The 26,587-nt window shown below is 39.3% G+C and overlaps 1 long non-coding RNA gene across 1 annotated transcript; it reads left to right on the forward strand.

Moving 5' to 3' along the window:
- LOC149821881 (uncharacterized) lies at positions 1-22,655 on the forward strand. The gene is made up of 3 exons (XR_016425718.1): positions 1-84; positions 8,655-8,713; positions 22,429-22,655. It is a non-coding gene; the product is annotated as an uncharacterized LOC149821881 (long non-coding RNA).
- Positions 22,656-26,587: the final 3,932 nt, after the last annotated feature.

Below are 26,587 nucleotides of genomic sequence, written 5' to 3' on the forward strand. Positions count from 1 at the left end.
AGAATCTATGGACGTACCGCTGCCATTGAATAATCTTTCCTTCCTGCCTGCAATCGAGGCCGGCTTCGTGAATTATTTGACCAGGTATGTTTGATTGTTACCTTCCGATTTCAGGCTTTCAAATTCGGTTGCATTGCTGGTTCCTTGATTGTTAGTGACTAGCGAGGTAGAATAATTGTTGTTCTTTTGCATTTGACCATGGCAAGTTGGGGAGGTACGCGAGAGTCTGCTGCTGTATCTTGATCCATCCCTTCGTGTTTTTGCATGAAATGGACGTGATTGATCTGTAGAAGTTATTTGCAGAAAAAAACTTCTTAGTCTTTTGTCTCTTAGCTTGATGGCCTTCTCAATTGTTAACTTGCTTGCCCTAGGTCTCACGTCCTTAGTGCTTCTTGTACTCTCGTTGAAACTTATCTTTGTACTGAAACTTCTTTCTAGAGGACTCAGCTACATCGCTGCCGTTGTGTTTGGCCTTCTTTTCGGTCCTAGGCTTTTTCTTCGTCGTCAACTCCAAAAATTCATACCTCTAAGCATAGTCCATGAGCTAACTATATATATTTTTTTCAATGACCCTATTAACCTCAAAATTTTGGGTCTCAAGCCCCTCTCAAAACGTCTCCACTTCTTTTTTTCGTTCGCTACCAAGAACTTGGTGAAACGGGAAAAAGAGTTAAATTGGGTAGTATACTAGGCTACAATCATGTCCTTTTGCTTCAACTTCATGAATTTTTCCTCATTCTCCACCCTTTGACACTTCGGAAAGAATTGCTTCTAAAACTTCTTCATAAAGGTGGACCAGGGCAAATAGGTGTCTTGATCTAAAGTGTCTCAGATGGTCCTCCACTAATGTTCTGCATCGTTGGTCAAGTTTGACACCGCTCCGAACATTGAATGCCATCTAAGACTTTTTTCACTTGCATGAGCTAATTTTCTGGTGTGACTTGCATGAGCTAATTTTCTGGTGTGACCCCATTAGGAGTGTTGTAAAAAAGTAGAGGTTGCATATTCTTGAACTTTTTAACCCGAGAGGTGATGCCTGAAATGATTGTTTGAGGTTTTTCTTGTTGAGCTTAGGTGGTTTGCAAGAGCTCGATAGGATGCAGTTCCTAGTATACTTAGGAGGTATGCTCGTGCTTTCTTTTTCTAAGCTTCTCATCAGTGATCCTTGTAGGATTTCCATACTCTCTTCTCCACCACTGCATGGTTAATGCCTCTTAGTGGTATGAAAAGATGAAAGCGCTCTCTAAACTGGTAGACCTCCCAAGGTGCGAGATGATGAAGGCGCCCTCCGGGATGGTTTGCCAAGGCGTTCTCCATCACTAGTCACTGCATCAAGTTGTCCCATCTCTCGTCTAATGGCTAAAGTGCCCTTAGAAAGATAGGATGTTCTCCTATGAGTAGCCATATATGCTGCATTGAAATCATCACGTAATAAATTTATCCTTATTTGAGTCAATTAGGTTATATTTGTATGAAATTTTATCACGTATATGCATTTATAATACTCATTGAGTCAAAAATATTTTATTTCATTAAAAACATCCCAGTACACATAAAGGAATTAAAGCTAGACAAAACAAAAAGGAAACAAATCAAAACAAGGGATAACTCAATTAGACCAAACATGACTAAACACTCTTGGACTCAAATGTCATTTTACTCCTCAATTCATCCAAAACTTGCTTCTCTTCCCAAATCCCTTCACGTCTGCTAAAGGTGAGGCACAGGAAAAACACTCATATTGAATGGGGGCGAAGTAAGACTGTAAGTAGATGAGGCAGGGGGCATTGTAGGATCTTCAGGCACAGAAAGGGCACCCAATATTGTATGGAGAAAAAGTGGGAGTGTTTGTAGGTGAGTCAGCCGTAAGAGTAGGATCTTCATCCTCGTCTTCTTCCCACGAACTTCTCGATGTTGCCCGTCTCTGTGTTAGTCCTGGGCCTCTTCTATTCACTTGTGCAGCGTGTCATGCTGCCTCTGCGGCTTGAATTGCCACCCTCTTGGTTTCTTCAGCAACAAACTCTATGGTCGGATTTGAAACTCTTCGATTGGCTGCACTCATGGCAGCCCCATAGTTGGTCCGGGACATATGTCGTCCATGTGCACTAGCCATCGTGGCCCCTCTCTGAGACACAGAGTTCTTGCTAGGGGATGCTCTCCTTGCGACTCCTCCTCGAGACTTCATCCAGTCCTTCACCATTCACCCACGCACTGACCGAGCTCTCTAACTGTGGGACTGGTGAGTCCCTCGCCCGTAGGACTGTGGCCATCGCCCTTGAGTAGTGTCAGGGTCGTTCTGTCGGTACGCATCTCTTTTTTCAGCTATGATATAGATCAACAGGGGTCGTGGTGTCAACTCTCGCACTATTTGAGCCATGCTTGTTATGACTAGCCATTGTCATCGCAACGACAAATTCTTTTCTTTCTATGACTGACGGCTCATAAGGTCTTTGCGCCCTAAGGTCTCTGTGATTCTTACGCTCATTAGCCATTCTTAATCACAAAACAACCTATTTACTATCGTGTTTTTAGCGAGCAGAGACTTATACTATATTGTATGTCATTGAACTTGTTTTGAACGATGAACCTTTTTATATGAACATGGCTCTGATACGACTTTGTAACACTCCGATCTGGGATCTCGAGAGTCCAAGTCCGGTTGGTATTACTTTACAGAAAAAAACATACAGAGTTCACACAGAGAAAATATGGCTATTTTTTTTTCTTTTTCTAATAAACTCAATTTCTTTAACAAAGTTCATCATTCATAATATATGAAAATGATAACTACATGAGTGTTCAATTAAAAAAAAATAAAAACTAATGAGTACTCTACTGCAAGTTGGAGTAGCTGATCACGTTCTGCCTGCGGTAGTGTGCCTGAAACGTACAATTGTAATTATACAGGGAGTGAGTCTACAACTCAATAAAGAATATTTATAAGAAATAAATGACTTTAACTTATAACTGTAGTAGGCTCTAAACCCCTAATCTGAGTTTAGTTTTTGACACACCATACAAGGTTTGTATGTTTTAAATTCCTTATTTAACTCTCCCAATCAAACACTTACTCACAATAGACTATAACATTAGGTCGACTATACCGATTATAGCCATCTATGGGTGTAGCAACCCGCGTAGAACACTCCAATTGTACATTGTTGGCCAGACTATAAACCATACACTCTTAGTGATCCCGGGATCACCAGGTATTATAGTGAAACAACAAGGAGGACCCCACCGGTAGCTAGCCGGGAGGTCAGACTCAAACTCGTCATGGTTTATGCTACATCCTCACCATAATAACTTTCAACCATCCATGGTTGTCTAGAGTCTCAAATACTGTATGAATATAACCCTAAGTCATATTTTAAGTTCATTATATTAAACATTACTCTCAAGCTCGTATTTTCATTCGCTCTCCCACGAGTGCTATCATAAAATAATCATGACAGATCTCACTCTCAATCTCAGAATGACATTAGGGTTCACACTTTGTATCATATTAAGCATGCAATGAGGTAATCTCTACGTCATTAAATCACTAGCGACCCACTATCCATGGTGGTTGCACTCTGTTCGTGAACCAGGTAACCCTTTCTACATGTTGCTATTTCTGAGATTTACGGGGTTAAGCATGCTAATCTCAATATAAAAACTTAAATGACACGATCAGATTCAATGAACTCAAGGCCAATCACAATCTCATCACAATGTATGCTATTCGAAGATTATAACATAGATATGTTATCATAAAACAATCTCTTTCTAATATGCTTGACATATCACGAGTAACGTGTGCATATAGTCATCTCATTTCAATAATCTCATGTATGATCATTTTATGTCTATCATGTTCACACTCAAATGCTACATTTCTAAACATGCTAATATACAATATCAATAATATGCAACACAATATGATTTGTTCATAACTAAGATTACTTATAATATCTCTTACCTCGAATACGAATGTTGTACTTTGGTTGCAATCGAGTCTCAAGTGGCTCTAATAATAGGATCTGATTATCACATAAACATGTTCATATTAATACACATAACTTCTTTATATTTTGACAAAATTATCAAAATATTCTTCTCGAGTTGACTCGTCAAACCTCAATTTTTTTACCCTTGATTTGACCAGAACTAGTGGACAAAAAGATTCTCCTCTACGATACGAGTCCAACACACTAAACCTCACTAAATTATAAGTTCGGAGTGCAAGGTTATACCCATTTTACTTAATCAGATATTAGGTACACACAAGGGTAATTTGGTCATTTCAACTCTTATGATTTGACTTGACTCATCTTAGGTCAAAACAAATTCAGTTTGAGTTTAGAGTACTAGGTTTACTGAACCTAGTCTCGACTGAGTTGGGCTTAGTTTAAAAACTTAATTGGATTATCAAAATTCATAATTAATCACAAACTGGATTCAGATCCAATTCTGATGTAGATCCAAAATTGTCAGACTAGATTCAGACCTAGTTCTAATATGGATCTAGAACTGATTCATCTAGCAATGAGTTGGATTCAGATCCAACTCTGATCTTGATCCAGAACTGTCAAACTGGATCTAGACCCAGTTCTGATATGGATCTAGAACTAATCCATCTAGTTGAATCCAGATTTAGTTCTGATCTGGATCCAGCACTGACCCAAACCAGATTCAAATTTGTCAAATAGGATCCAAACCCAATTTTTGTCTGGATTTAATTCAATTTGGATTGGTACAGACCAACTTGATCAAACTGGACCCAAATTCGGTCTTGTCTAGATCATACTAGATCCAAGCAGGAAATCGAGACACTGTCTGACCCGACTCGGTTTGATTCAGTCAGAACCGGTTTGGTCAACGTAGTCGAGTTTGAAATAGTTGACCAGACTCGGTCTGAACTGAACCAGACCGAGTTGGTCTTGGCCATATCCGACTCGGTCTGGGTTCACACCCAGACCGATTAGGTTCGACTGAATCGGTCTGATTCGGTACGACCAAGTCGGACCGGTTCAGTCCAGACTGGTTCGATCGACTCCAATATGATCAATTTTTTTTTACTTGGTTCAGTCTGAGTGCGACCCAAACCGCTTAGGCCGACCCAGGCTGGTAGCCGGGCATAAGGCGGAAGGGGCACAACCCCTTCCCGACCTTCCCCTCTCTGTTATAGAGGGGCCAACAACCTGAGCCATCCCTCTCTCTCTCTCTCTCTTTGGGCAACAAGGCCGACAACCATGGGTGTCGGCTTTGTTGTTCGTGTTTTTTTTTACAACTTGTCGGCAACCATGGTTGTTGGCCTTCTAACCGAATGATATGCGGAGGATAAACAAGAAAAAAAAGAAGCGTACCTACGTTGGTCGTCGATGGTGCTCCAGCGACTACCTTCCTCCTTCCTAATGCTCTCGAGGTATGCTCTCTCTCTCTCTCTCTTTTCCTACTCTATGTAACTCTTCTTCTTTCACTTTCTGTGTCGAGTGGGTAGGGAGGCTTACGGTGAGGGCTCTTTATAGAGCTCTTACGCACACCACTCGGCGATCGTGGGTGGCGAGGTTTATCCTCACCTCTCTGTGACGATAATGGAGAAAGACAGTTTCATAATTGGGGAAACCGTCTTTCCTTGTTTTCATTTTTTTTTACCTTCCCCACTCGACGAACTCGTCAGGTGGTTTTACACGATGCCAGAAAAGCCACTGGACAGCCCCAACGATCGGCAAAATCCTCTAAAGTTCTGCCAATTTCTTCCATTTTATGAGACAATCGAAGGTCTTTTCTGCTGGAAACTAGCTCATCGCTAGCTGTATTCCTATCGGTGACAAACTGTCTGACGGATCTAATCGTGTGGGCACTACCCTACCGGAGGGAGGAACACCCTCTGCTCTGCCATGGCAGGTAGTGGGAGTTCCGCCACCATGGGTTTTCCCAACTCGAGTGGTGGGAGACCACCCGATGCCTTAGCCTACCGAACCAGTTCGGCCATGAAGCAGTCCAATCTCACCATGCAATAACAAGCTGGTTCCCAACTTGTTCAAACTGGTTTGGGGCCTTATGTACCGAATCAGCCCCTTCTGGGACAAATTGAACCTAGTTCTTGGATCCAGAATCTTTTTCGGTTTTGAATCCAAACCAACTCCAGCCATTGCCAAATCTAACTCGGATTGATCTGTTATATGTCTCAAGTCCCCCAAGCTGGATCCAAAACCCAAATTTTAACCCAATCTAGAACCCAAGTGAACCTTCTTGGACCTTGATAGAGTCCTAGTTTGTACCTGGACCGGGTAAAGACCGGACTTATCCTACAAACCCAATCCATAACCCATGCCAACCAAATATGCGCCACCAGTCCATGTAAATACTGATAACGAAGTCCCTTACCCAAATCATCTAAATCTAAACCAAACCCAAGATCCAAACACAAACCAAAATCAAATATGACATAACCCATTCCAAAACCTGCCCCAACCCAACTCAATGCAGCCTATGCCTCCACCTACGGTTACCCTAGTAAACTTGAACCCTCCTCTTAGGCCCCCCACAAACCCAAGGTCCGCATGTGTGATTAGATCCACATCCAGTTCTTGGCTGCTTGTGTTGTTGTTCACAATGTTTTTGTGCATCCAGAGCTCCATCCATTTCATGCAGTGGATCAACAGTTGCCACGACATGCAAATCGAAGTAGACACACGGATCCTCTTCTGGATCCTTATGATGATAGTTGTGACCAGAGTGTCCCTTAGATCGATGGGTGACGACCACTATGCGATCTAGAGCGGTACAAACTTACAATATCAAGGATGGCCTACTAGAGTTTACGGGTCGACTTGATGCCAATGCTTTCTTGGAGTGGTGTAGAAGTGGAGTGGCACTTGAATTACCATCATGTACCCGAGCATCATAGAGTGACACCGCTTTGGTGGACGAATTTGCTTTAGACTCGATGATCAGAGATTGGGAGGCGTAGGGTCGTGGAACCAGATGAAATGGATTATGCATGATCAATTTGTTCGGTGCAAATATTTCCAACTGGTCTACAATCGATACCTTCAGCCTATTTATGAAAACAAAGGATTTCCACCGTTTGAGTTTAAGGAGTGGAGTACATGAGATCGAAAAACATCGTGTGTCTAGGTATATTTTTGGCCTTCGATCTTGGATTTTTGATGATTTTACTTGTATTCCAGTTTTGTCAACAGCTCAGGCATACAAATATGCCTTGAATGTGAAGGATGAAAGAACTTAGATCGTGGTGTGCACAATGAAAACAAGAGGAAAAGAGAAATGATGAATAGATTAACGGCCTACTTGAGGAGGGATCCTCAATGTGATTATTGAGAGCTCTTAGTGTATCCTGCAGAGGCAGGGGCTGGAGAATTTATCATCTCCTAAGTAGCGGTTACCCAGCCATAACCAATTTCTTTAGATTATCAAACGTGCTAGGAATCCAATGAAGAGTGGGCCCACCATTATCCTGGTGGTTCCTATCTCAATGGCCCACTACTCAAGTGGGTCATTGAATACCATGTGAGACACATTGGCCACACTGGATCTCTACCAGGATCCAACAAAGGACATGTTAAAATTGAAGAAATTTCACAAACATCTCGGCCCAAGGATTCTTTCCCAACCCAGGGAATCAACTTAGACCACCACGATGCTTCGGCCATTAATCATGACCCGAAGCCACCACTACGACATGAGAATTTGGGACTCGTGAACAATACTCGGTCTTATACGCGGGTAGGCGAGGGCGGACAAAGGTGTTTCCGTTGTGATGGAGTTGGACATCTTGCAACACAATGTCCAATTGTAAAGAAGTGGATCCAGTTAGTGGAGCCCGAAGAACATGAGGAGTGAGTAAAGTGCAGAAAAGGGCGAAGATGCAGAGGAAAAAACTATTTATTTCCATGGGGATGATCTTTTATGCAGACTCAATAGTTTTTTCTGCATCTTCAAGATCGAGATTGCATCAGTAGACTTGGGCGTGGGTTGGAGTGTTTTATGTCTTTCATCAGTGCATGAAAATGGTCTCAATATGGCTACCATTTGGTAAATTCCTACCAAATGAGGAGGAAAAAACTATTTATTTCCATGGGGATGATCTTTTATGCAGACTCAATAGTTTTTTTCTGCATCTTCAAGATCGAGATTGCATCAGTAGACTTGGGCGTGGGTTGGAGTGATAAATGTCTTTCATCTGTGCATAAAAATGGTCTCAATATGGCCACCATTTGGTAAATTCCTACCAAATGAGGAGGAAAAAAGTATTTATTTCCATGGGGATGATCTTTTATGCAGACTCAATAGTTTTTTTCAGCATCTTCAAGATCGAGATTATACAAGTAGACTTGGGCGTGGGTTGGAGTGATAAATGTCTTTCATCTGTGCATAAAAATGGTCTCAATATGGCCACCATTTGGTAAATTCCTACCAAATGAAAACTTATACTTGAAGCTCCACAACCTGGTAAGTTGTATGCATAGCTATGATCATGGTGAATTGTTCTTCATCTGTTTATGCTGGGAGAATATCTGATTTTGAATGGGCATATGACAGGACAAACTCTCTGAGGATATCAAGTAGGAAGCTTATTTTCTGAAGATTATTTTAATCATCTAAAAGTAAGTTACTTTGGCTAAGTGATTGTTCATGTTTCACAGGATAACATAATTGTTGTCAATGAGCTGGTGCCCAACCATATCAGTTCAACAAGATTAAGGTAAATTTCTTTCTGGTTATTGTAAACACCCCAAATTTTCCTCATGCATTCTCAAACAACTCTTCTCGTGCAGTGCCAATTCTGTTAGGTCAGTGTAGGAGTCAAACCCTGAGTCTGTGTCAGAAAATCACCACTTTACCCACTTTCATTAGGAAAATTACCATTTTACCCCTAGGTCATCCTGGACCCCAGTCAGTCAGAGTCAACCAAGCTCATTGGCCAGTTCAGGACAGTCAGAATATCAGTCATTTCAAGCTCATTTAAAATCACGGTGAGAAATCCATTTTCATTTCTGACCATTCTTGCCAAAATGGGATCATTTCTTCAGAAATGAGCTCATTTCTCACTCAAATCCAAGTCAATTGTCTCTGAGTTAGTCATTCACAGTCAGTCATATTTCCCAGAGTCTAACTTGAGCTCACCAGAAGTTCAAGTGCTCCTGTTTCAGTTCAAAACCATTTCCAAGTGTCCAGGAGCCCATTTTAGCCCGTTTTAGCCCTTTTCAGCTGAAATTGAGTTGAGTTCAGTCAATTGAGCTAGTGTTTGAGCTTCGATTTTAGTTCATGTCAGTATTACTGACTTTTGTTCTAGCTCAAAGCCAGCTCAGATCCCTAATTCACTTCACTCCAGTGACCATTCCGTACTATTTCTCTAAAAATGACAGTATTTCTTGAAAATTCAGTCGGAGAGTCCAGTTGAGTCAGTACCTTGTCAGTTCAGTTGAGTTCTGAAACTCTAGAATCCAGCTCAATCCAACTCATTTCAGTTTAATTCAGCTCAAACCCCGATTTTCAGTGTCATTCTAGCTCGGTGGAGTTCGAAAACCATTTCTTGAATCATTTGGCAAATTTTATCAATTTTAATACTTTTTGAACTGGTACAAATGCCAATCGGGGTCTAACATCCAAAATTCTTCATTCAGGTCTGCATTTCGCATGTCATTTCTCATCATTTCATATAATTTCTCAGCATTTCATAACATTTCATCACATTTCATTTCATTTTCGAAGTCCAGAACTCCAGTTTTATAAATTTCAATCCAGATTGAGTTTTAAAAGTTTTCAGAAATCAATTTCAAACCCTGGGTTTCCAAAATTGACATTTTTACCTCCGGGAGTCTAAATTTGGAAATATTTTCTCGAAAAAAATAATCTGGATTTCTTTTAAAATTAAATTTTCAAAATCTATGCTGGATTTGCTTCGCAACGGGGTATTGAACTTCAAAATCCGAGCTCGTTTCAAAAAACTGCCAAAAATAGCTCGTTTCATCTGAAAATTTTCTGAAAAGACTATTTTACCCCTCTAATCGTCAAAATGAATTTCAAAAGTGGAATTTGGACCCGCTCTGAGATGGTCCACGCATTTGCATTTTCTGTTTTAATTTATAAAAAAGAAAAAAAAATTACCTTTTTCTTTGTTTTATTTTATTTTTCCTAAGGTGGGATCCACAAGGGGGTCGACCACCCTAGCCCTCCTTCCAGCCCATTTCCTTTCTTTCTTCCTCCATTTTCCTTTTTTTTCTTTCCTTCTTTCTTTCTTTTCTTCCTTTCTTCTTCCTTTTTCTTTCTTTCTTTCCTCTCCCTCCACTCACGTATGGCATCTTTTTCCAGCCTCCCTTTCTTCTTCTTTCCCTCTCCTTTCTTCCCCTTTTTTTCCTTTTTCTTCTTCCCCTCTTCTTTCCTTTTCTATCCCTTCCTCCTTTCCCCTTTCTTCCTTACTCCCTTGCCATTTCCCTCCACAGCCGTATGGCTGCCAACCATTCACGTAAAAGTTGATTTCACCCTCTCATTCCTAGCTAATTAAAACCTAGAAAACTTAGGAAAAGGTATTATTAGGCCCTAACTCAAAAAAAAAAAAAGAGAGAGACAACAACTGCCCTCTCTCTCTCTCTCTCTCTCTCTCTTTTGGCTACAGCAGTCCTTACTGCATCTTCAGCCAACCATCCTTGGGATCACCATCTTCAGCACCATCCTGTTGCAGCTAACAGCTTCTTCCACCTCCAAGCTCCCTGTTCCAGCCAACAGCCACCAGCCGACTCCACCTCTTCTAAGTGCACTTTGCAGCAGCCAACCTTCAATAGTTGCAACAACTGTCGTTCCTTCCACGCCCAGCAGTTCAACCTCTCCTTCACCAGCCACACCATCTTCAAGCTCCAGCCGGCATCCTCTTCGCAGCTGCAACAAGAGGTTCAGCCACCTCCTTGGAAGCTTAGCCCTTCCATCGACGAAGCAAGTCTTCCTTCAACCATATCCAAGTGCAAATCCCAGTTTTGCAGGAACATTCAAGAAGAAGATTTTATTTTCTTATTTCATTTCAAATTCAATGTAATATCAAATATAATAATTTGGAATAAGAATTTACATTTTCTGCTTAGAATAGGACTGCATTGCATATAGTTTAATTTCAGCAATTTTCAATATTTGATGTATCATTCATGCACATTTTTCCAAATTCACTATGGTTGACATGAATGACACGTGCACAAGCTCTTATGGAGTTTATAAACTTGGTGGAATTTGTATTTTTTGCCATAGTCAGAATACGAATGAAACCTAGATTTATGATCTTCGTATTAGCCACATCCAGCCTATACTCTTAGGCTAACTTAAAAAATGCACTGCATTTCTCAAAACTTCTAAAGGATTTCTCAATTCCTCAATTGAAATTCCCTTTTAAATTCATATTCATTCATTCATATTATTCAAATTGCATTATTTTCAAATTCATTTTCCAACTTCAATTTCAGAAAAATCAATTTTCTTAAGAATTTCCAAGTCTTTCTCAGGATCTGATTTTCTCAAAATTTTGAGTTTTCAAATGAGATTTCAAAGCATTTCCTAAGTTCCAACTAAGATTTTCCAATGTTTTAAAATTCTCAAATTTCAAAATCTCAAGTTTTCAGAAATCAATTTTCTCAAGATATCCACATTCTCAATTTTGTTTTCCAAATCTCAAAATCAATTTTCTCAGATTTTCCAGTTTTTCTTGAGAATCCATTTTCCTTTTAAAAAATCATTTTTCAATGAATTTTCTGATTTTTCCAAAAGTCTCAAATCCATTTCCTCAGAAAAGCAATTCAAAGCTTAAAATCGATTTTCCAAAGTTCAAGTTTTCCTGAGAAATCGCTTTCCAATGCAAATTTCCAATTTCCAACGAAATTCAATTATTTTCTCAGGAATTCTAAGTTCAAGCACTTTTCTAATCATTTTTCAAGCATATTTCAATTTTTCAAAGCAAACATCATATTTTCTCAAACTTGCGTAGCACAAGCCTGATTCTTTTTGCATTCTAGGAAAAATAGAGCATAATTTAGATATTTGAGTAAAGTTAAAGCACATAATTGATCCTTGGTTCAATTACCCTTGATAAAGGCGTCAAGAACGGTTGAACCTCGTACCGACAGGCGGATCCCATTCCACAAAATTTTTCCGCAAATTTTTAAAATGGAGGCGAGTTAATTTTCAAAATCATTTTCAAAACTTTGGTCGAGTTTGACTCGCGAAATTCGTTTCTTTCTCGCAAGAGAGGGGAATTTTTTTTTGGGATGATAACAGGTTTGGCGACCGAGTTGGGACCTGTTTTCGCCTGATCAATCGTGTGCTTGACTTAGTTCAATTATCAAAATCGTGTTCTATGGAATGTCAACTTTAATTCTTGATATCATGTGAACCTAGGAGCCTAGACTTGAACCCAGCTGACATTGATTGCATGTAGACTAGGCATGGTTTGGTAGGATCATATTGAGGAGAATTATTCATGCTCACTTAGACTTAGGTCTGAAATACAACACTCCTCAATCTAGGAATTGTATGAAAACAATGTTTGCTTCTTCAAAAAAATTCAAAATTCTATCTCTTTAGGACTTAGAGCCCTTTGTTTGTCTGCATGTGCTCATGTTTTCAAAAACCACCCCACCTATGTCTACCCGGTCTTCACGTTGCTGGGCTCTCTTCCAGAACCATAGTTTGGGACAGAGCCTCACAATTGGGCCACTTATTTGGGCTAACGCCCCCCTGCCACGTACCAAGGGTCATAGCTCAACGTATATCGGCAGGCGCTCAAGAATGTTGGGAAAACACAAGCCTAGACCCGGAGATGAGTTTTATGCCACGTACATCAAGCCTCGGTTCGAGTATATCGGTATAACTGGATTGAACACAATTGATCTAAGCCTAGAGTCAGGATTAGGGTCCTAAAGCTCTTTCAAAATCAATGCATTTAGAGTCAGCTTCTTAGAGATTGCTGTATGTGCATAATTGTTTGTGATTGAATGTATGATATTCATTTCCGTCTTATTTTCTCATATTTTTCCCAATTTTTTTAAAATATCGGACAATTTTTCAAAATACCTCATTTTTCATCTTTTATGAAATATCTCCTTTTTCTCAAAAACCCTAGACGATTTTTCCAAATTATCCACCTTTTCTTCAAAACTCCAAGTGATTTTCCATTCTTTCGTTCCTCTGGACTTCGAATTTTCAACTTTTTATTTTATCCTGCCTGCAATTTTCAAAATCCTTGTATTTTTCCAAAGTCTAATTTCAATCTTTCTATCTTTCAGTCCAATGGCATCCAGTCAGCTCGACTCTGTCTTTCCTGAAGGTCACATCTCCTACGAGATGCGGCAAAGTCTTCCTGAGCACCGAACCCTTTTTTTCCCAGTGGTACTATGTTTGGTTCAAAAACTTCTCTCGTATGTTTCCAGATCATTTGAGCGATTGCGGGTTGGAACTGACATCTGCAGTGGGGAAGTTGGCAGTTAATGGCAATCTGATCCATGCACTGGCAGAGCGGTGGAATCCACGCACTTGCACATTTTGGTTCCCGTGGGGCGAGATGACCCTATTGATGGACGAATTTTCAGAGATCATGGGATTGTCCGAGCCAGTCGGTCAGCCTGGAGATCCATTGGAGCAACAATTTTTTTTATCAATGTCAAGGGTCTGGACCCTAAAGATGCTTTAGCTCGCATGACAGAGCGTAAGCCTTGGCCACTGATTGAGGAAAATGAAAATGAATATGTGAAACTGATCGAGATCTATCGACAGTATGGGGCATTTGCAGAAGTCAACTCATTATCCAGAACAACTCAAGAAAGAATTCAGTATGCGATGGTCGTAGGCACTGAAGGACTCACTTTTTTTCCCCAGATATACATATGTGTATGGCAAGCAGTTCAAGCTACTTGGCCCATTTTCCTGTACCTACTACTATCCAGAGCGATGCGTTAGGCAATTTTCTTAGAGACAGAAGTGTGTAGAAGTTCGGCTACTATCAGAGGTTATACCAGAGTTCAACCTTGCATCAGCGTAGTGATCTGGAACATACCATTCTGCCAGATATGGCTGAGATTCTTTCATCATTCTCACTCTTTTACCCGGTCCTCGTGTCTCTGTTGATCATTAAGAGTGGTGATAGACTGTTTATATCCTCTCTCTTTCCCAAGTTTATTATTGATGCAAACATGTTTTCCTTTCAATAAATATCTTGCAAATTCTTTAATTCTTGGTTTGACGACCTCGCCTAGGTGACAAGGCATATTTGTAGTTGTTCATTCTCCTCACAAAGAATGGCAACACAATTGTCATGACTCCAGCGGCGACCCAATCCCTAGTAATGGGATGTTCTTCCAATTATCTACCAAATTCTCATCAAATATTTTTCCTATATTTATTTTTATCCTGAATCTTCATCATCGAAATTTAATCATCTATCTCATTTTGTAGAGAGCATCAGTATTCCGAAGTGGTTCAGATCAGATCAAGCAAGAAGACACCACTGTGTCAGTGCATCAGTGATTTTAGAAGCAGGCAAGAAGAAATGAATTCTCCAAGATCTGCCAGAAGATAGATTCTGAATGATAGGGAAGACATTGATCCTGCTGCATATCAGATGTTCAAGAAAATGATGATTAGGATGATGTTTGAGCAAGCTGAAGACAGTCTCAGAAAGACTCCCATCAAGGAGAAGACATCTGTCTTCTTCTCTCAGAATATCACTGGTAAGAGTAACGAGCGATTTGGCGTGTGTCTGCCCGATATTTTATTCTCGCCGATGTCCTCTATCATCGTGGATTCAGTTCTGAATATTCCAGATGTCTAGACGAAGATGAAGCCAAAGAAATTATGCGAGAGACACACGAAGGCATTTGCGGTGGTCATGTCGGCTACCAAACTCTTGTCAAACAAATCATCCGAGCAGGATATTATTGGAAGACTATGCAGCAAGATTGCTACCATTTTGTAAAGAAGTGTGTTCAGTGTCAGATGTATGCACCTTATATTCATGCGCCATCAACATATTTGCAATCTGTCATCTCTCCATGACCATTGTCTATGTGGGCCTTTGATGTTGCGGGCCCCATCACTCCTGCTTCAAACGGCTACAAATATTTTCTTGCCGCAACAGAATGTTTCACTAAATGGGTAGAAGCAGTCACTTTGCGTACAATAGAAGGTCGACACATGGTCTCATTCATCCACAAAAATATCCTTTGTTGTTTCGGCATACCGCACGATATCATGTTGGACAATGACAGTCATTTAAAGAATGAGAGAATGAGGACATTTTGCTTGAAGTTCAGAATTCAGCATCATTTCTCTGCTCCTTATTATCCTCAAGGGAATGGTCAGGCAGAGACCACCAATAAAATTCTGATTAGAATCCTGAAGCGAACTTTGGAGACAGGCCGTGACTGGCATGAGAAGATTCATGATGCATTGTGGGCATACAGAACCACCATTCGAACTCCAACTAATGCTACTTCGTCAGAACTTGTCTACAGAATTGAAGTAGTACTACCTTTACATGTTTAGAAACCTGCTATGAAACTTGCATTACTTTTGGAGCTGCCACTTGATCAGTATCAACAACAGCGGCTAGTACAACTTGATTTGCTCGATGAAAGGAGACTTAGAGCAGCAGAGCACGCTCAATCATATCGGCAGAGGGTAGCCAGACAATATGCAAAATCTGTCATTAAAAGAAAATTCTGAGTCAATGATCTAGTGCTCAGATCAACGAGCTATCTCAAGCACCGCCCGGGTGGCAAATGGTCGTCGAATTGAGAAGGGCCCTATGTTGTCGAGGAAGCATTACCCTGCAATTCATATCTGCTCATCAATGCCGATGGTGTAGAATTATCAGACCCCATCAATGCTCAACATTTGAAAATTTTCTATACTTAAATCCTCTATTCCATCCTTTGTAATTCCTCAATATATTTTCTTCAATAATTGTCAAATTCTTCTTTCCCAGTTACACTGGGGCATTATTTTGAAAATTATCTTCAAAACATCCTATATGCAGGCAGGACCAAACAAATCTCTCATTTTGCACGCATGTACATACATTTATATCATTTTGCATTCATTTGCATACATTTTCATTCATTTGCATTTGCATGCATTCATTCGCACTCATTTACATTCATTTGTATCGAATTCATTTTCTCTTCAGGTTAAGGGATAAACCTGAGTTTCCCATTCAGGATAAGGGATAAATCCTGAGACCCTGACAGTTGTCCAAGTCGTCGTGAGGGTGAAGACTGAAAATCTTCTATCAGAATCAATTGGTAATTTTTCAAAAATTCAGTGTTCGTGTTAGTAAAATTTCAAAAACCCAGTATTCGTGCTGGTAAATTTCCAAAACCCAGTGTTCGTGCTGATAAAATTTCAAAAACCCAGTATTCGTGCTGGTAAATTTCCAAAACCCAGTGTTTGTGCTGATAATTTTTCAAAAATCTAGTGTTTGTGTTGGTAAAATTTCAAAAAACCAGTATTCGTGCTGGTAAATTTCCAAAACCCAGTGTTTGTGATGGTAATTTTTCAAAAATCCAGTGTTTGTGATGGTAATTTTTCAAAAATCCAGTGTTCGTGATGGTAATTTTCCAAAACCCAGTATTCGTACTGGTAATTTTTCAAAACATAATGCTTGTACTGATACATTTTCAAAATCCGGTATTCACATTGGTACACTTTAAAATTCAGTGTCCACATTGGTGTAGTTTTCCTTAGGGATTCGAGTTCCGACTCGAATCTCATTTCCTTCTTTTTGTCTAGTTTTCCTTCGGGATTCGAGTTCCGACTCAAATTTCATTTTCCTCTAACCGGTTTAGTTTTCCTTCGGGATTCGAGTTCCGACTCGAATTTTCTTTCTTTCTAATTTGTCTAGTTTTTCTTCGGGATTCGAGTTCCGACTCGAATTTCCTTTTCTTCTAACCGGTTTAGTTTTCCTTCGTGATTCGAGTTTCGACTCGAATTTCCTTTCCTTCTAACTAATCTAGTTTTCCTTCGGGATTCGAGTTCCGACTCGAATTTTCTTTCCTTCTAACCAATCTAGTTTTCCTTCGAGATTCGAGTTCCGACTTGATTTTTCTTTCCTTCTAATTAGTCTAGTTTTTCTTCAGGATTCAAGTTCCGACTCGAATTTTCTTTCCTTCTAACCGATCTAGTTTTCCTTTGGGATTCGAGTTTCGACTCGAATTTTCTTTTCTTCTAATTAATCTAGTTTTCCTTTGGGATTCGAGTTTCGACTCAAATTTCTTTTCCTTCCAAATTGATCTACTTTTCCTTTAGGATTCGAGTTCCGACTCGAATTTCCTTTCCTTCCACAATGGATCTAGTTTTCCTTCAAAGATTCGAGTTCCGACTCGAGTTTTTTTTCATTCTGAATTGGTCTAGAAAATTAGAGTTCCGACTCGAATTTTCTTCCAAATTCAATTCAAATGTCTAGAATTGGTCTAGAAAATTAGAGTTCCGACTCGAGTTTTCTTTCAAATCCAATTCGCTTAGCTTTTCCTTAAAGATTTGAACTCCTACTCAAACTTTTCTACAATTTAGTAATTAGTCTAAAAGATCGAAGTTCCGACTCGAATTTTCTTTCAAAACCCAATTCATTTAGTTTTTCCTTAAAGATTTGAATTTTGATTCGAATCTTCCCTCAAAACCCAGTTTAGCACCTGGTCCATTCAAAGCTCACAAGTTGAATCCTTTCTTCTTAAACTGTGGTCCCTAGGATTAATCCCTATGAAATTGATAGTTCGTAGGTCAAACCATTGCGTAACCGATGTGATTCTTAGGTTAAATCCCTATGGAATTGATAGTTCGTAGATCGAACCCCTGCGGAACCAATGCGATTTGTAGGTTGAACGCCTGTCAAACCAATACGGCTCATAGGTTGAACCCCTTTGTGAACCAAAAGTCCTCAACCCAGTGGTTCTTAGGTTGAACCCCTTTTGAATCAATCTCATTCTCAAAAATTCGATCCGTAGGTTGAATTCCTACTGATCCTTAGTTCTTAGGTTGAACCCCTTTGGAACCAATCTCACTTTCAAAAATTTGATCTGTAGGTTGAAGTCCTCCTGATCCAATATTCTTTATAGTCCTTAGGTCGAACCCCTTTTGGATTGATATTTTTCAGAAATGTGATTTGTAGGTTGAAGTCCTCCTGATCCAAGTTCTTAGGCTGAATCCTTATTGAACCCATGTCGTTCCCAGTGAACCAATATCATTCTCAATTGAACCAGGTTTGATGAGGTATTTCATTTTCTGGTCAGGTTAAGGGTCAAACCTGAGCTTCGTTTCTACACGAGGTATTTCACGTCCTATCCAGGTTAAGGGAAAAACCTGAATCTCACTTCTTTCGGAGTAAATTCTTTCTTCTTCATTCTTCATTTCATATCTACCCTTTTCATCAAGGCTAATATCTTCATATTCAGTCTGATCCTTCTAACTGAGGCATTTTTATAGCCCAAAATTGGTGTGTTTTTCTTTGCCACTAAGCTCGTCTTCAAGCCGGCTTAGTAGCAAAGAGGGACATCTATAAACACCTCAAATTTTCCTCATCCATTCTCAAACAACCCTTCTCGTGCAGTGTCAATTCTGTTAGGTCAGTGTAGGAGTCAAACCCTGAGTCTGTGTCAGAAAATCACCACTTTACCCACTTTTATTAGGAAAATTACCATTTTACCTCTAGGTCATCCTAGACCCCAGTCAGTCAGAGTCAACCAAGCTCATTGGTCAGTTCAGGACAGTCAGAATATCAGTCATTTCAAGCTCATTTGAAATCACAGTGAGAAATTCATTTTCATTTCTGACCATTCCTGCCAAAATGGGATCATTTCTTTAAAAATGAGCTCATTTCTCACTCAAATCCAAGCCAATTGTCTTCGAGTTAGTCATTCACAGTCAGTCATATTTCCCAGAGTCTAACTTGAGCTCACCAGAAGTTCAAGTGCTCCTGTTTCAGTTCAAAACCATTTCCAAGTGTCCAGGAGCCCATTTTAGCCCGTTTTAGCCCTTTTCAGCTGAAATTGAGTTGAGTTCAGTCAATTGAGCTAGTGTTTGAGCTTCGATTTTAGTTCATGTCAGTATTACTGACTTTTGTTCTAGCTCAAAGCCAGCTCAGATCCCTAATTCACTTCACTCCAGTGACCATTCCGTACTATTTCTCTAAAAATGACAGTATTTCTTGAAAATTCAGTCGGAGAGTCCAGTTGAGTCAGTACCTTGTCAGTTCAGTTGAGTTCTGAAACTCTAGAATCCAGCTCAATCCAACTCATTTCAGTTTAATTCAGCTCAAACCCCGATTTTCAGTGTCATTCTAGCTCGGTGGAGTTCGAAAACCATTTCTTGAATCATTTGGCAAATTTTATCAATTTTAATACTTTTTGAACTGGTACAAATGCCAATCGGGGTCTAACATCCAATATTCTTCATTCAGGGTCTGCATTTTGCATGTCATTTCTCATCATTTCATATAATTTCTCAGCATTTCATAACATTTCATTTCATTTTCGAAGTCCAGAACTCCAGTTTTATAAATTTCAATCCAGATTGAGTTTTAAAAGTTTTCAGAAATCAATTTCAAACCCTGGGTTTCCAAAATTGACATTTTTACCCCCGAGAGTCTAAATTTGGAAATATTTTCTCGAGAAAAATAATCTGGATTTCTTTCAAAATTAAATTTTCAAAATCTATGCTGGATTTGCTTTGCAATGGGGTATTGAACTTCAAAATCCGAGCTCGTTTCAAAAAACTGCCAAAAATAGCTCGTTTTGTCTGGAAATTTTCTGAAAAGACTATTTTACTCCTCTAATCGTCAAAATGAATTTCAAAAGTAGAATTTGGACCTGCTCTGAGATGGTTCATCCATTTGCATTTTCTGCTTTAATTTATAAAAAAGAAAAAAAATTACCTTTTTCTTTGTTTTTTGTTTGTTTTATTTTATTTTTTTATTTTATTTTTCCTAAGGTGGGACCCACAAGGGGGTCGACCACCCTAGCCTTCCTTCCAGCCCATTTCCTTTCTTTCTTCCTCCATTTTCCTTTTTTTTTTCTTTCCTTCTTTCTTTCTTTTCTTCCTTTCTTCTTCCTTTTTCTTTCTTTCTTTCTTTCCTCTCCCTCCACTCACGTATGGCATCTTTTTTCAGCCTCCATTTCTTCTTCTTTCCCTCTCCTTTCTTCCTTACTCCCTTGCCATTTCCCTCCGCAGTCGTATGGCTGCCAACCATTCACGTAAAAGTTGATTTCACCCTCTCATTCCTAGCTAATTAAAACCTAGAAAACTTAGGAAAAGGTATTATTAAACCCTAAGTCCAAAAAAAAAAGAGAGAGACAACAGCTGCCCTATCTCTCTCTCTCTCTCTCTCTCTCTTTTGGATACAACCCTCCTTACTGCATCTTTAGCCAGCCATCCTTGGGATCACCATCTTCAGCACCATCTCGTTGCAGCCAACAGCCACCAGCCACCAGCCAACAACTTCTTCCACCTCCAAGCTGCCTGTTCCAGCCAACAGCCACCAGCCGACTCCACCTCTTCTAAGTGCACTTCGTAGCAGCCAACCTTCAATAATTGCAGCAACTGTCGTTCCTTCCACGCCCAACAGTTTAACCTCTCCTTCACCAGCCACACCATCTTCAAGCTTCAACCGACATCCTCTTCGCAGCTGCAACAACATGTTCAACCACCTCCTTGGAAGCTTAGCCCTTCCATCGACGAAGCAAGTCTTCCTTCAACCATATCCAAGTGCAAATCCCAGTTTTGCAGGAACATTCAAGAAGAAGATTTTATTTTCTTATTTCATTTCAAATTCAATGTAATATCAAATATAATAATTTGGAATAAGAATTTACATTTTCTGCTTAGAATAGGACTGCATTGCATATAGTTTAATTTCAGCAATTTTCAATATTTGATGTATCATTCATGCACATTTTTCCAAATTCACTATGGTTGACATGAATGGCACGTGCACAAGCTCTTATGGAGTTTATAAACTTGGTGGAATTTGTATTTTTTGCCATAGTCAGAATACGAATGAAACCTAGATTTATGATCTTCGTATTAGCCACATCCAGCCTATACTCTTAGGCTAACTTCAAAAATGCACTGCATTTCTCAAAACTTCTAAAGGATTTCTCAATTCCTCAATTGAAATTCCCTTTTAAATTCATATTCATTCATTCATATTATTCAAATTGCATTATTTTCAAATTCATTTTCCAACTTCAATTTCAGAAAAATCAATTTTCTTAAGAATTTCCAAGTCTTTCTCAGGATCTGATTTTCTCAAAATTTTGAGTTTTCAAATGAGATTTCAAAGCATTTCCTAAGTTCCAACTAAGATTTTCCAATGTTTTAAAATTCTCAAATTTCAAAATCTCAAGTTTTCAGAAATCAATTTTCTCAAGATATCCACATTCTCAATTTTGTTTTCCAAATCTCAAAATCAATTTTCTCAGATTTTTCAGTTTTTCTTGAGAATTCATTTTCCTTTTAAAAAATCTTTTTCCAATGAATTTTCTGATTTTCCCAAAAGTCTCAAATCCATTTCCTCAGAAAAGCAATTCAAAGCTTAAAATCGATTTTCCAAAGTTCAAGTTTTCCTGAGAAATCACTTTCCAATGCAAATTTCCAATTTCCAACGAAATTCAATTATTTTCTCAGGAATTCTAAGTTCAAGCACTTTTTCAATCATTTTTCAAGCATATTTTAATTTTTCAAAGCAAACATCATATTTTCTCAAACTTGCGTAGCACAAGCCTGATTCTTTTTGCATTCTAGGAAAAATAGAGCATAATTTAGATATTTGAGTTAATTTAAAGCACATAATTGATCATTGGTTCAATTACCCTTGGTAAAGGCGCCAGGAACGGTTGAACCTCGTACCGACAGGCGGATCCCATTCCATAGAATTTTCCTGCAAATTTTCAAAACAGAGGCGAGTTAATTTTCAAAACTTTGGTCGAGTTTGACTCACAAAATTCGTTTCTTTCTCGCAAGAGAGGAGAATTTTTTTTTTTTGATGATAACAGTTATCCATGTCAATGGAAAGAGTAATGTTTGCATCTACATTTAAGTAGAACGTAATTCAAATCATGCTTCATCCTGTCATTGTATTGCATCTCATAGAGTCCGCACAAGGAACCCCTTACTGATTGTCATTATCTTATAGTTGGATGCTGCTGCTGTCATGCTTGTCCCTCTAAAGAGTTGCCGGCCATCAAATGAACATTCTTATTGGTTCATGTGGTCTCTGTACTTGAGAGCAATCTATATCAAGCTGGCTTTGCTTTGTCTACTGGATTTCAAAATTAGTGATTATGCAGATGGGGCTGAGCACTGTAAATGTCATATATGGTCAGCCTGTCATGCATCCTGCTCTATATGTGGTCTTAATGTTTGACATGGTCTGAGTTATTTCACACTCTGCAGGGAATGCATCTCAAGAGGGCTCTCTGTAAAATACCTGACTGCAGATGAAGTAATCGATTACATTCAGCAATATCAGCTATACGTGAATACAGAAGAAAAAAAATCAGGTTAAGAAAAGCTACTTCTGTTATCTGGAACCTGTATGAGCAAGGACTGCCTATGTTTAGATATTCTTGTGGCTGTGCTCATGTTCTTTCTGTCCACACACTCACATGCGATGTTCTTGAGCAAAGGGCTCCACGGTAATAAAAGATGTCTATTATTGTGCTAATGCACAAATGAGAACATTTAGGGCCTGTTTGGAATCTAGGAACTTGGATAAGGGTTGATGCATTTGGCAAAAAAATTGTCAAATTACCATCTGGTGGCTGTCTAGGAACTGGTAGCTGGGATGGGAGTTAATGCATTTGGGATGGGAAGTGGCATTGTACTTACACTAAAGCATGGAATTGACAGCCAAATCCAGGATTTGGCAGCTGACACTTCATGAAATACCACTTCCCATCACAGCTACTAGTTTTCAAACAGGGGCTTTTGGTATTTAAGTGCCTTGAGGTCACCCCAAGGAGTTTGGCATAGTGGGATGGGGCATAGGTAGCTAGACGAGCAGTCTAGGTTCAAATGTCACTGGGGTTTCCCACAAGCCGAAGCAAGGTGACTCACTGGATGCGAGGGGTAAGCCATGGGTTCACACTGCCGGAGAAACAACTGTAGGTTGGCAAGCTGAGTCCAGCACGAACCAGGTCTCTTACTCCTGAGGTGGTTCCCCCGTTTTTCATGGGGGAAAAAATGCCTTGTGGTCAACTTTTTCAGCATACAGATTCTCGAGAAAAAAATCTTTAGTGCAGTAATTAACCAAGATTTGTATAGGTTAATGAGTCAGATCAACCTCAAAAGCTAGATCCAATTGGTAAATGGATCGATTCGAGTATGTAGCTCTTCAACCCCAAGTGATTTATAGTAATGATAGGGTGCTCATCTGCACCTTCTCCCACCTAATAGAAGCTTTAAATTTTCTAATTTTTGGAGCATCTTTTGTTGATCAGACCTTATAGATATGATCTACACTTATTATTTAGTGGAAAACAAGTTCTGGTTCATGTGATTATGACATACATGTGGGTTTTTTAAGATCTTCAAAAATTGATGGCTCACAATGTACCAAAATTTTATGACTTAAAAAATCTTATTTTATATCCAAATGCATGATCCAAAATATGATTCCTATGAAAGAAACTATGTTGAATACATCTATAAAGTCTGATTGAGAAGATGCAATCTACAACTATGACTTCTAGTAGGCAGGAGTAGGTGCTCCTGGAAGCACTGTATAATTACTAAATGATTTATATCCTAACTTAATTGATCCAATTTTCATACTATGTGCTCAAACCAACGTGTTCCTTGTTTATGTCCGACCGGATTGGTTATTCACAATATGTCTTAATCAACCTAGAACTGACCCCATGTCATACGAAAACCTTTTTGGTGCCCCAACCGATTCAAAGTCTGTTTAAACCTACTTAGACGTATGCATTGTTCTATTCTGTGGAGCTACTTAGCCATGATCTAGACGTTCTTCAACATTATCTATTAGTATGTTTATGATGTTCTTAGCCAATTTTATGCCTGCCCACAACCAGTATCAACTTCAATGCTCTGCTAGATCTGAACTTCGTGATCCATGTGGGTATGGGATAAACTTTCGATCTAAGCTCAAGCGACCTATAGCCCAGACTTTATTCATGCTTGATTTGATTTTGGGTCTACTTCGGCACTCCACTCAATACCAATTCTGACAAAAACTGGCTCATAAGTGCGGGTCTTGTTGACCCAATTGGACCTCATAGGTGGATTCAACATGGTCCAAATGCTGGAGATCAGCTGTTGGATTGTGTTTTTTCAATGAGAAAACGTGATTTTATGAGCTGAGAAAATATCATACATTATAGGCTGTAGACTTTTCAAGACTCATAAAATCGTACCTTCATGTCATAATCAGACAATTTAAGAGCTGAATTCTACTAATTGTAAAAATGTAGATCACATCTGTAAAGTTAGTTTCATTAAAAACAATAAAACATGAAAAAAAAACTCATTTGTAGGTAATGCCGGTATGACCAAATGTAAACCCATATAATAAATATATAAGAAAAAGGACTATCAAAATATACAAAAGAAAAAATAGTCAAAATTTTAATAATGCATAATATATGCAAGTAATGGAACAAAGAGAATATCAGACATCCCGTTCCGAATTAGAGAGCTGCCAAAGGGACATAGAAGAAGGAGATGACAACAAGATACAAAAGGAACTTCATCTGCGAGATGAACTCCACACCTTGTACCAAATGGAAGAAGAGATGTCTAAACAAAAATCTAGATGCAAGTGGTTAAAAGAAGAGGATAGAAACACCAGGTATTTTCATGTGATGGTCAATAAGAATATCATGAAAAAAAAAATAGCGGTCACATCATTTAGGAGGATGGGTCAGAATCCAAAGACACAGGAAATAAAAAGAAAGGTTGTTGCTTATTTCAATGGTCTATTTTGTGGGGATGAGCTATCTCAAGAAGGGGTGAAGGGCTCTCCGAATCCTAGGGTGACTTTGAAAGAGAATGATATGTTGAATGCAGATGTAAATGTAGAGGAGATACATCAAGCAGATTTTGAGCTTGACCCAGAGAGTGCCCCTGACCCTGATGGCTTCCCTGAGCTGTTCTTCCACAAATACTAGAAGATAGTGAGAGGAGACATGTGCACGGTTGTGATGAATTTCTTTAAAACTAAGAAGATGCTGAAAAGAATCAATCACACCAACATAGTGCTAATTCCAAAAGTGCAGTGGGCAAACAAATTTAGTCAGTTCAGGGCCCATCAGCTTATGTAATTTTGTGTATAAGGTCATCACTAAAATCATCTTGAACGTGATGAAAGAGATTTTGGAGAGACTAATAAGTGTTAACCAGATGACTTTCCTGAAAGGGGGATCAATTCAGGATATTATTCTTATGGCCGATGAGATGGTGTATTCAATGGCAGCAGGGAAAAAACAATGTGTCATGTTCAAAACAAATTTGGTGAAGGCTTATGACAAAATAGGGTGGTGCTTCGTAGAGGGCACATCGAGAGTGTTTGGCTTTTGAAGACAAGTGGATAGACACTATAATGCAATGTGTTAGGACTCCTCAATTTGCAGTCATTATTAATTGGGAAGCTAGTGGTTTGTTCTCAAGTAGCAGGGGATAAGACAAGGGGACCCCATGTCCCCCTACCTCTTTTTGTTAGGTATAGAGCGTCTGTCACACTACTTGAACCATGAGGAAAGAAAAGGCCGAATAGTCCCAATCAAAGTAAAAGCCTTTAAATGGCACCATAATTTTTATGCGCCCTAACTTTTTGTCCAGGATAGGGGTTAACACCATAAGAAGTTTCTTATTGCTTTTGGGGGTCTTTGAGAGAGGCAATCTGGTCTCATGGTCAACAAGGAAAAATCCACTTTTGTTCCTTTCAATCTCTCTCGAGCAAGAATCACACAAATTCAGCATGTGAGTGGCAGGCAAGTGAAGAAACTCTCAGTGACATACTTAGGCTTTCCACTATTCAGAGGGGTTCTTAAAAAAGGAATGTGTGGTAAGCTAATGGAGAAGTTTTGAGCGAAATTAGAATCGTGGCATGGAAGGCTCCTGACAATGGAGGTAAGAGTTGTTCTTATTAGAGCGGTCTTGAGTTCTTTCCCCCTTTACTGGACGAGTTGTTTCCATCTTCCTGTTGTGATCATCCAAGAGATGGAGATGATAATGCAAATTTTTCTATGGTCTGATGATGTGCAACCCCAGAGACACACTTCTGAAATGAGAACAAGTGTAAACCAAGATTGGAAGAGGGTTCTGAGATTTAAAGCCTTGAAGATACCAATAGTGCTGCCCTTTCAAAACTAGCTTGGAGGCTGTCACAACCAGGTTAGTCCCATAGATTTTGTTTGTGAAAGCTAAGTACTCAAATAAGGAATCCATGTGGGTACCTAAAAGGAACAAAGCAATATCTCATGGGTGGAGGGGGATCAGAAGTGGCGCATTGGCTCTTATGGAGGGTATTCACTGGGTAGTCGGAGGAGGAAACAAAACAAAATTCTGGTTTGATCCCTGGTTGGAAAGG

Source organism: Nuphar pumila, chromosome 11 (genome assembly GCF_984573655.1).
Source record: "Nuphar pumila chromosome 11, dmNupPumi1.hap1.1, whole genome shotgun sequence".
Classification (NCBI taxonomy): domain Eukaryota; kingdom Viridiplantae; phylum Streptophyta; class Magnoliopsida; order Nymphaeales; family Nymphaeaceae; genus Nuphar; species Nuphar pumila.